Source organism: Schistocerca americana, chromosome X (assembly GCF_021461395.2).
Source record: "Schistocerca americana isolate TAMUIC-IGC-003095 chromosome X, iqSchAmer2.1, whole genome shotgun sequence".
NCBI lineage: Eukaryota > Metazoa > Arthropoda > Insecta > Orthoptera > Acrididae > Schistocerca > Schistocerca americana.
In genome coordinates this window covers 564,643,866-564,656,574 of record NC_060130.1, presented here as the reverse complement: position 1 = coordinate 564,656,574, position 12,709 = coordinate 564,643,866, and positions in this window count along the sequence as shown.

The window sequence follows — 12,709 nt, the reverse complement described above, 5'->3', positions numbered from 1 at the left end:
CTGATAGAATTTTGCACAGAACAGAACTTAATCGTAGCTAACGCTTGGTTCAAGAACCATGAAAGAAGGCTGTATACATGGAAGATGCCTGGAGATACTGATAGGTTTCAGATAGATTATATAATGGTAAGACAGAGATTTAGGAACCAGGTTTTAAATTGTAAGACATTTCCAGGGGCCGATGTGGACTCTGACCACAATCTATTGGTTATGAACTGTCGATTAAATCTGAAGAAACTGCAAAAAGGTGGCAATTTAAGGAGATGGGACCTGAATAAACTGACTAAACCAGAGGTTGTACAGAGTTTCAGGGAGAGCATAAGGGAACAATTGACAGGAATGGTGGAAAGAAATACAGTAGAAGAAGAATGGGTAGCTTTGAGGGCTGAAGTAGTCAAGGCAGCAGAGGATCAAGTAGGTACAAAAGATGAGGGCTAGTAGACCTCCATGGGTAACAGAAGAAATATTGAATTTAATTGATGAAAGGAGAAAATATAAAAATGCAGTAAATGAAGCAGGCAAAAAAGGGAATACAAACGTCTCAAAAATGAGATCGGCAGGAAGTGCAAAATGGCTAAGCAGGGATGGTTAGAGGACAGTTGTAAGGATGTAGATGCTTATTTCACTAGGGGTAAGATAGGTACAGCCTACAGGAAAATTAAAGAGACCTTTGGAGAAAGGAGAACCACTTGTATGAATATCAAGAGCTCAGATGGAAACCCAGTTCTAAGTAAAGAAGGGAAAGCAGAAAGGTGGAAGGAGTATACAGAGGGTCTATACAAGGGCGATGTACTTGAGGACAATATTCTGGAAATGGAAGAGGATGTAGATGAAGATGAAATGGGAGATATGATACTGCGTGAAGAGTTTGATAGAGCACTGAAAGACCTGAGTCGAAACAAGGCCCCGGGAGTAGACAACATTCCATTAGAACTACTGACAGCCTTGGGAGAGCCAGTCCTGACAAAACTCGACCATCTGGTGAGCAAGATGTATGAGACAGGCGAAATACCCTCAGACTTCAAGAAGAATATAATAATTCCAATCCCAAAGAAAGCAGGTGTTGACAGATGTGAAAATTACCGAACAATTAGTTTAATAAGTCACAGCTACAAAATACTAACGCGAATTCTTTATAGACGAGTGGAAAAACTGGTAGAAGCCGACCTCCGGGAAGATCAGTTTGGATTCCTTAGAAATGTTGGAACACGTGAGGCAATACTGACCCTACGACTTATCTTAGAAGAAAGACTAAGGAAAGGCAAACCTACGTTTCTAGCATTTGTAGACTTAGAGAAAGCTTTGACAATGTTGACTGGAACACTCTCTTTGAAATTCTGAAGATGGCAGGGGTAAAATACAGGGAGAGAAAGACTATTTACAATTTTTACAGAAACCAGATGGCAGTTATAAGAGTCGAGGGACATCAAAAGGAAGCAGTGGTTGGGAGGGGAGTGAGACAGGGTTGTAGCCTATCACCGATGTATATTCAGCAAGCAGTGAAAGAAACAAAAGAAAAAGTCGGAGCAGGTATTAAAATCCATGGAGAAGAAATAAAAACTTTGAGGTTGAAAGTATTTGTATGGAGTGTAGCCATGTATGGAAGTGAAACGTGGACGATAAATAGTTTCGACAAGAAGAGAATAGAAGCTTTCGAAATGTGGTGCTACAGAAGAATGCTGAAGATTAGATGGGTAGATCATATAACTAATGAGGAGGTATTGAATAGGACTGGGGAGAGGAGAAGTTTGTGGCACAACTTGACTAGAAGAAGGGATCGGGTGGTAGGACATGTTCTAAGGCATCAAGGGATCACCAATTTAGTATTGGAGGGGAGCCTGGAGGGTAAAAATCGTAGAGGGAGACCAAGAGAGAAATACACTAAACAGATTCAGAACGATGTAGGTTGCAGTAGGTACTGGGAGATGAAGAAGCTTGCACAAGATAGAGTAGCATGGAGAGCTGCATCAAACCAGTCTCAGGACTAAAGATCTCAACAACAACAACAACAACAACAACAACGTAGGTAGTATCTGCGGCAGGATATCGATACCAGCCCAGTAGGACGTGGGGAACAGTCTAAATACCACATCTAGGCTTGCTAGACACCTGTATTTGTTGTTAATCTGCGAGCATGATTCGATCCGGTGCAGGTCGCCTCCTGGAATCCCGGTACGGCCGTGTAAAAGCGTTCAGTTGTGCGCCCGGGTAATCAAGTAAATTATATACTATAAAAAGCATTCAGTGTGTCATAAAAATGAATGGTTTCTGGTAAGTTGTTCCACTGTAGCAATTTTCCAAAAGAATACGGTAGCTTCTATAACCAGCTCTGTATATTTCCATTTGTTTCCTGTTCGTGAGTAATGTATTTGCTATACATGTTCCAGCAGTGCCAAGTTAGCTATAATGTACTTCCATTTTCTGTTGCGTTATTTTTGCATTAAGTCAAAAGTTCTGCTGATTTTTACGAGATATGTGTGTTCTAATTTTGTTGCACTGTTTGTATATAATTCTTTTGGGCATAAGATTTTGGAGATGACTGAGGTATTAATAAACGTGAGTTTTTTTCGTTTTAATATTGGGGAACTTTTAGGTATGCCTCCCCCTGTAAGATGGTCGTGTAGAGTTCAAAACCATTACTTCTTTATTTTCTATAATGTTGTCATCATCTGTCGTTCGCCAGATCTTCTCATTCCGTTGTGTATTCTCTAGTTGTCTTGCTAAAACTGTATAACCTCATACTAAATAATTTCTTTCTACAGTACGTTTTGGTAGTTCTTTCAGTTGTGTGATGACTCATTTTCTCGTGACGCAAGATGAATGTGATTATTGGTACTTCGTCACTGTGTACGAGCTCATTCTGAAAGGGTAATGAGAGAAATTTTTTTGCGAATACTCTTAAAGCATTGTATATAAAAAACATTGGAAACATTCTATATCTTTGCTAATGATGTCGATATATTTATTTTTCAAGATAGTCACCCTGGCGACGAACATATTTCTCTCAACTAGAGACCAGTTTGTTGATAAATCACAGTAGAATGTTTGACTTTGTTGACAGAGCAACTACCCCATCTCTGCGTGCACCGCTTTATCACTATCAAAGTGAAGATCACGAAGTTGTTCTTTAAGGTTTTCAACGGATGGAACTGAGAAGTGCCCAAATCACGACTGTATGGAGAAGGATCGTTGACAGTGAGCCCTAGGCGTCGGATTGTTGCAGATGTGGCAGCGCTCGTGTGTGACCTGGCATTGTCATGCTGAAAAAGAGGGTGCTCCATGTGCGGACGAGCTCTTCGAAATCGTGCTTTCATATTCCTGAGGGCCTGGTTATGATTCCTCGAAATATTTAAGTTACACACTGCCATGTTACATGGTACAGGTAGGAGCCCTCTAGTAGTAGACTGCTGCAGCTGGCGTCAAGGAAGCGGGAAAGTGGACTGAGTAATGCGTATGACATGTGCCATCTCAACTGATAATGAGAGCAGAATATAAATATCAAATGTGTTACTTTTCAGGCCGAGCGGTTCTAGGCGCTTCAGTCTGGAACCGCGCGACCGTTACGGTCGCAGGTTCGAATCCTGCCTCGGGCATGGATGTGTGTGATGTCCTTCGGTTAGTTAGGTTTAAGTAGTTCTAAGTTCTAGGGGACTGATGACCTCAGATGTTAAGTCCCATAGTGCTCAGAGCCATTTGAACCATTTGTTACTTTTCATACGTCCTCGTACTGTTGAATGGGAAGTGTTTAGTTAATCATGTGGTATGGTGATGAATATTGATACGAAATGCATGTCTGGCTGCCAAGGCGAAGCAACGGGGGCAAACTACCCAAGTGGCTGCGTCTGTCCCACCACTACACCCCAACTCTTTCCACATAGTACACAAACCCACTTGCTCTTTTTGCGGCCTTAAAATCTGCCAACGGGCCATATATCATATATTTCCTCCCTCTGCCCCATTTGGTTCGCCTGATGTGACTTGAATGAATTTTTCCTCTTTCTTCATGTAAATAAACTATTACGTGGGTGGAATTTCCAGAATGGCGATGATATAAGTTTCTACATCGAACATCTCCTAAACAGTCAATATGCAGGCTTTTACAACTAATGAAAACACCAAGTGATTAATCACAGGGAAACGTGTCGCACTGAAGTGTAAGTACTTTCAAAGGGACTACCACAGCACCAAGTGTCATGGTCGAAGCTACAATGTTTGACGTCGTAGTTTCGTGGTCTCGGTCTCAATGTGAAACTGACAGACCCTGCGTCCAAAGGTCTCACATTTTACGCGAGGTCTCTCTTTGAATTTATATCTATCACTTACCACATGTGACAGTCCTTAACAATGAGAAGAAAGCCAAGTTGTATTGTTATCTGGAGTCGAAGTAATTCTGTGAGCCCCCAGTAAACGACATGGTAAGACAGTTCAGTGATTGGAATTAGGCAACGGTATATCTCGTCCCATAGGACCACGCTAGTAAAATACTGGTCTTCAAATCTACCCTCATGATGATGATAGCTTCGCCTTACCTTAATTACAATCTTATGATTACCCTTCATAAATAAGTACACTTATGGTTTCCGCGAATGCAAATTCCTCTGGAACGGAGGGTAGGATCTGTAGCTATGCACAGTATAGCATTCATCAGTAAAAATGGTGTCTTGTGGTTAGATATTGTGAGTTTGTTGCTTACACACGGTTGCTGCATCAGTGATAAAACACTTATAGCTTTTGCATTCAGCTTTGCCCTCGATTCGTCTGAAAAAATAACAGAATGTCATCTGCATATGTGACACCGTAAACACAGTGGCAGAGGTGCATTGGCATACACGCAGTAAGGCTGACGATGTAAACTTACTAACATGGTAGTACACAACTGGAAATGACAAACGTCAGAAGTCAGTTGATTGAAGTATTAACTTCAGTAATTATTCAACAGCCAAAGTGCAACTGGAGTTGTTTTATATATGTTGATAGCTGTGGCACTAGAGGCGAAAGACACTTTGATAGTTTACATTTTATTCATATTCTATAATTTGTTTGTGTTTTTTGCTTATAAATGTAATAAATTTAACAAAGTAGTGCCAAATAGGTATAATATCCTACTCTCGATGAGATATATGGATGACATCTTGTACCTGATTAATGAACCAAGCAATAAAATTGAACAGTTCCACACAAAAATAAATTCTGTTCATGGTAAGATACATTTTACAATAGAGAAAGAGGACTTAAATTTCTTACACATCTGGGTGACCATATTATTCACACGAATTGTCCAGAATGTCCTTAACATCAGTCGCGAACAACTGTGGCCCAGTGACACAGTACAATGCCATCCATAAAAATTCTATCGTTGGTTGGGAATATGAAGTCCATCAATGGTTGAAAATGATCCCCATGTAGCGGAACACAAGGATATTCAGTCAATGACAGGTCCAGGTGGACCAGAGGACCCTGCTCATTCCATGAACACACATCCCGCACCATTGTGGAGCCACCACCAGATTTCACCATGCCTTATAGATAACTTGGGTTCATGAATTTGTGGGGTCTGCGGCGCACTCTAGCTGAGCTGTTTCCTCTTACAAACTGAAAACGGGACTCATCAGACTAGACCACGGTTTTCCAGTCGTCTAGGGTCCAGCTGTTATAGTCACGAGGCCAGGAGAGGCACCGAGGGAGATGTGCCGTTAGTAGAGGCATTCGCATCGGTCGTCTGCTGCCATAGCCCATTAATACCAAATTTCGTCACAATGTCCTAACGGATACCTTAGTCGTAGGTTCCACATTGATTTCTGCGGTTTTTCACGCTGTGTTGCTTCACTGATAGGACTGACAACTCTGCCCAAACGCCGTTGCACTCTGTCGTTAAGTGAAGGCCGCCAGCCATGGTATTTACAGTGGTGAGAGGTATTGTCTGAAATTTGGCAGTATCGGTTCACTCTTAACACTATGAATCTTGGAATATTGAATCCACTAGCTGAGAAATGTCACATGCGTCTGGCTCCAACCACCATTTCGTGTTCAAAGTCTGTTAACTTCCGTCGTGTGGCATAATCATGCCGGAAGGCTTTTCACTTGAAGCAGCTAACGTCTACGCGATACCCCCGTCATCTGTATATGGGCATAATACTATCCCATGACTTTTCTCACTTCAGTCTAATACCTCGCCTCTAATGTCGACACATCCTTCCAATACAAATGACTAAAATTATTTTACGACTTTATAGAACTCATCTCATTTCCATTTTGTCTTCTTTAGCTTGTAGTCTGCGGTATGGGTATCCTCTGCACCATGTGCGTCACAGTCTTAATTTCTGTGTCTATGTCGCCACAATTCAAGAACTATAAGAATATTGCAGTTTTTTACATTTTATGAACGACGCTTAAAGGTACACGACAAATACTACAAGAGGCCGCCATCATACAGGAGCATTTAGCTTGTAGTGTGCAATCTGGGTATCCACAACATTATATGGGTCCGAGTCACAGTTTCCATCTTTGTACTTCTACAAGTCAAGACTCTTAACAATATACCAGTTTTTGATTTTGTTCTGAACTAGGCTTAAGTGTACACAACAATACCAACAGAGGCCGACACCACACAGGCTCAAACAAACGCATGGTGCCTCTACGTCCTTCAGCGCGTCATGTTTGTCTTTCGATAATGTAAACAGCTGTCAAAGAGAACACTGTCAACAGTGCGCTACATTATTTCAGACTTTTATTGGTGGATATGCAAGTTCTTCCGCAGGAAGGAAATACGTCACGCTGATGACACACACATTTTGAACTAGGTGACAGACATTTCAGTGTCAGCAGATAGTTCAGCACGTTTCTCTGAAGATTACCTTCTAAGTTAGCAGTCGCTATTTAGGGAGTAATTAGGACAAGCACGAGTGTCTGCTCAATTACTTTCACTCATGGTGACGATATCAGGGACTGCCAAAAGATTATTTAGATTTCGTTGTATTTCGTTTTGGACACAAAGTATCATCCATCAAGCTGTAACTAAGTTATCACTTTGTAACAGTCTCTTAACAAATGTTATTTGTTATTTCTTATGGTATTGCCAAATATCGTTTCTAGTGGTGCCCTGTCTATTGAGAGTTTGATTGGTAAGCGTGAAATCTGCCATCTTTAAAGTACTATAGCAGTAAACCACTTTTCTGCTTGCATGAATGTTTGGGTTGAATTAATATTGGCATTATCTTACAATATTCATAACAGATACGATCGTGCATCTATCTGTTAACTATGATCATGTTTGTATTGCTAGATGCCTGTTGCATATGGTTGTTCGTCCCTTGGTTCTGTTTATTGTTATACGATCATCGTCTTCTGAAAGCTCCTGTACCCCTTTGCCTAGATCAGCTGTCTCAAGCTTGTGCCAGAAGACAGACTTTGTGTTTATGTCGATCGAGAAACAGGACTGGTTTAAGACCCAACCAATACAAGTTGCTTCTTCGGGCGCCAATCTTAGAGGGCGCCAGAGGTGCCAAGGTGCAAAGTGCTTGTACACGGTGTGTAATCAATAGTAGTGAAAAGTGTCACTGCTGGAAGTATATAATGTAAGAATACAAATGTACCAGTAAACTTGCTTCCGTTGCCGCTCTCCTTCGGCAACAAAACAAGTATCAGTGATCGTCAATTCTGTTCAGGCAGATCCTGGTCAAAAAACAATATTTCCTAGGCTTCATCCCAAGTTACAGACATCACTGGTGAATGACGAACCAGTATTCTATTAAAGGAGTATTCTGACGGTAGATTCCTTTGAAAACTATGCTAGGCCAAAGATATGATAATGCCTCTTTGAAGTCGAAATCATGAATGTGTAAGTGTAAATGTGACACTGTAAATAGACCACAGTCTAATGGCGGTACTGTCTTTAAAGAAATATATTATGACTGTGGCTCCACATTATGAAAAAATTATTAGATATGATAATGGTTCGAATATGAAAAGAAAAATGCGAGTTACACCCTGTGAAGAATGCAGTGCTGTTACGCGTAAAATGTTAGTGTTATTGACGTAGATGCAGAACACTCAAAATTCCGCAAGTGAAATTTTTCATGGTACGAGCTCTGGTACGGTTGCTGGTAACATTCCATGGTATAAATTTTAACTGTCTGAATATCACGCGTATCTACATAAGTACTGCGCGCTACTGATTCTTGATAAATCGACGTTAAGGAAGAAATGTTAGATTTTGGTCATCAAAAGGAGGGACCTATTTTTCAGGGTATTGTAGGTCACGAAATTAAACCACAGTGAAAATCCGACGAAGCTTTGCGAAGATGTACTGTTCAGATGTGTTGTGCACTGTCTCTAGAACGCCTGTCGATTGTTTCACGTCGTACTTACAAATCCTGAGCACACAGTGACCACGTAAAAATATCTAGGACAGCAGAGTCTTCTACCAAGTTGGAAGTGCATTCTGTCATTAGATTTCTTGATGCTGAGGTGTTCAACCCAAAGTTAAGCAGCCCATATAACGTAACTGTCATGCATGACAGCAAAGTGCGGCAGTAGTGCAGAAACTTTGAAGCAGGGCAGACAGGGCAGGAAGCGAGTGTTAACCGTCGATCTTGTTCAGCAAGTGGATCAGGCGATTCCGGAGAGTCGTCTACGAGAGGCAGTTCAGAAGAAGCAAAGAGGAATGTTGTCGTCAGGCATTGTCCATCATCATGACAATGCTCTGACGCACACTGCAGCTGCAACGAAGACGCTCCTGCTGCGTTTCCGATTGGAAGTGTTTGATTACCCACTATACAGCCCGGATGTGGATTTTCATTTCTTTCCTGAAGTGGGCAGCTAGCTAGGAGGACTGCATTTTGGCACAGACAACGAGCTGCAGAAAAGCAAAGAGATTTGGTGAAGAGCACAGCAGGTTGCTTTCTGTGACGAGGATACTGGAAACTTCGTACCATGTCACGACAGGTATCTAAGGCTGAACTGGGATGTGTGGCTTAGCGCTGAAAATAAAACATTTTCCAACGTGGTTTGCATTTCACGACCGATTGAACTTGAAAGAAACATAACCCTCGTAAATAACCACGGCATTTTGATAGACGCAGACGAAACAATAGACGTATACGGACGCTTCATTATTAAAAATCCCGATGGAGAGGAACCCTCAAAGCTATCAGTGATTTTCTGCTGAGTACTTGAACGTACAATTCATCCAGTGGTAACTCGTTTTGTGGATGACGGTCTTAAAGTGCTGTAACCTGAGGGAATTACAGAAGAAAAGGTCTAATTATGTATTCTGATGCTGCTGATTATGGGTTGAAGGTGACAACTTCGCTACGCAATTTCTATCAGATTTTAAAGTACTTTACCTGTCTAGTCCATGCACTGTAGCTTATCGCCGGAGAATTGAGCAAAAGGCAAAGGATCCTGTAAACGAAACTTCGTAATCATATTGCCTCACATTTGTAAGATACGCGAAGAAAGTAATAACGAACAGCGTGGGAGAAAGAATATGTAGTGGAAAATAACGCTGAACAGTTTATTTTCTCATTAAATTCTGACAGCAGTGTTAGTGACCATACAGATGATAGTCAACCTGATTCACATATAAGTAGTGTGCCTTTGTTAGTGTGGTGTCATCCTACGACACCACTCATGCGCCGGCCGTCAAAAGCCCACCAGCGCAAACGTAAGAATCTGCGGCTCTGAGGATAGTGACAGCGTGGCAGTATACGCAAATCAGACAGCGCACCTTCCCTGTCCGGGGAGACTACACAACACGAGAGCCGTCTCAGACTCAGGCATAAAGGACGCCGACGACAGCTCTATGGGGCTAGTTCGTCAGCGCAGATCGTCTCCTCAGTTTCACAGCTCAGCTTCACTGAGTAGATGCTGCCGACGTCATAATTAGTTAGGTCTGCGAAAACCAACGTAACTAGAAAGATGGTTTACTGTTGAGTTGACAAAAGACTTTATTCAGAGATAGGAAATGCTTGTTTCTCAAAATATAAGTAAATGTGTTTAATTATTCAATTGTAGCACTGTCTATTGACATTGTGTAGTGTGCCCAGCTATCCTGGTCTGTCTCCTGCTTCCTAGTCCACGAATTATCGTTGTGACAGCCTGTGATACAACAGTTAGTGGTGAAGTATGTTATCAAAAATTTAGGTAATTTGTTAGGTTGCGTCCTTTGAGTGACTGAATTCTTGTCTTATTGCTGTTATTCACCTGTGACGTCTGATTACGGTGCCCTACTCATCGCCGTAGCTACAGCAGCAACAGCCTCCAACACCGGCCACGTGGCTAACAGCCAATAAGTACATGAGTCGTTTGTTTTGTGGTGCGCGCGCAGCTATCGATTGCATGGGCACGTGGCTCGCTGTGTACGAGCCGGCAACTCAGCTCGCCCCCACTGCCGTTTGTCAATCACAAAGTAATTTTAATCGTAATCTCCGTTGGTTTGGACAATTTGTTAGTCTGTGTCACGTGTGTGACTGAATGCTCATCGTATTGCTGTTACTCACCTGTAACGTGTGATTACGCTGCCCTACGCATCGCCGTACCTACAGCAGCAACGGCCTCCACCACCGCCCACGTGGGCGGCAGTTGGTAGGTACATGGGCTGTTTCTTTTGTGGTGCGCGCGCAGCTATCGATCGCATGAGCACGTGGCAAGTAGCATACGAACTGGCAACTCCGCTCACCCCTACTGCCATTTGCCAGTCACAAAGAAGGCACCTGATCAAGGGTAGTCGAATAATATGAGGAGTTGCCATAACTATTACTGAAAGTCTATTCAAGTTTCTGATGGCTCTTTGATAAAGCCGGAGCATAATTACTACGTACATCTAAATGATTGTCAATACATTTCATATACTTTTTTATTTTTATGAGATTATTGTTGGCAATTGAAACCGAATAAGAAGCGTTCGAAACAGAGAAGGCTAAAAGTTGAAATGTCGTCTTAGAAAGTAAAAAAAAAAATCGCTTAACTTTATATTGTGAACATGACAGAATGGTGGGAATTGCTCGTACTAATCAATGTTGGCAGCAAATATTTAATCAGCAGTTTCAACCAATTTTTTCAAATCATGAAAATGCATTGCAGAATCACGAAGCAGCCATAAATGAACTGCAGACTATTGTTCATGAAAATCACGACACCTTGCAAGCTAAAATTGACTCAGTTGCATCTACGGATTCTGTTACGAAACTTGCAAAACTCAGGAAAACTTAAAGGACACAGTAGATACGATTTCAACACAAATGGACACTCTGAAACTTATTTCAGAAAAACACACTGAGGAAATCAATTCACTATCAGAGAATGTAGCCGAACTTTCGGATCAGTTCACTAAGTTATCTACAAAGGTAGATGATGATCTGAATGACACAAGACCTGTAGCCTTCACTGACACAGAAGAGTATGAACAAATTAGAAAATTCAAACAAAATCAAAATCAAATCAATACGCAACACAAGATCAGTTGACAAAGTTAATACAAGAATTACATATCTCAGAGGACACTCGCACTCCAATATGGGAAGAGGGACATAGAAATACGGAACAGCCACAAAATAATAACACAGGTAACTTCAGAAGTTATGAAAGAAATTGGCAAGGTACACCGAATTTTGAGATGGAACCGCTGAAAAGAAGAAACAATGACGGATGTGCGAATCGCCGACATGATGATTTTGACTATAAGCTGTTTATTACTACACGTAAATTCAAAACATTTAAGAATTCCGGCAACGACATTCATCTACAAGCGTGGCTTCATCAATTCTCTCATTGTTTTCCTCCAAACTGGTCGTTAGAGCACAGATTATGAATTTATGTGTGGCACTTTAGAGAATGAACCAGCTGTAAGAATGCGATTGGTCTTTCACGATTGTCGCAGTGAAGGAGAATTTTATCATGCCTTCCTCTCAGCATATTGGTCTCAAGTTACACAAGACCGAGTAAAACATAGCATCATAGTGATGAAACATTTCGAACACTCTAAATTTTCCAGTCTTGCGAAATATTTTGAAGACATGTTGCACAAGAATAAGTACCTGTCAAACCCATACAGTCCCTCAGAGCTCATCCGCATTTGCTTAATCAAATTGCCTGAACATTTACGACATATTACTTTGGCAGGACGTTGCAAAGACGATATTGAAGCTTTTCAGGGACTTTTACAAGAATTAGAAATTGAGGCAGACAGTCGCGGGATGCGAAATCTGGAAAACAATCACTACAGGTCACATCCGTCACAATTCCGTGACGACAGAAACAGTAACTGGACACGACAAGGCTATTCTTACAACGCAAAGCGTGACCAAAACAGTCACCACCCATATGACAACCACTGGCAGAGTGATAATAGTTACAGAGAAAGATCGCATTTCCGTAGCAATGAATGTGACAGAGACAACCATAGAAACAGACAATATGGCAACCAGAACTATTATTATCACAGGAGACAGAATAACTTCAGATGCAACGGTCCACCGTGCAGTGATAATTCAGGGAGAAATTCTCCACCACTTACGCGACAAGAAAGAAACTACAGAAACTACCGACATGACGACAGACGGTATAATCATAACGACAGACCTGAATTTTATCAGAACTGGCGAGATTCAAACAGGGGAAGGCCCTCTTGGCAGCGTGAATTTATAGAAGTTAGGTCTCCTAATCCCAATAACGGCGCACGCCAACAAAGAGATAGCACATAATGGCTCGC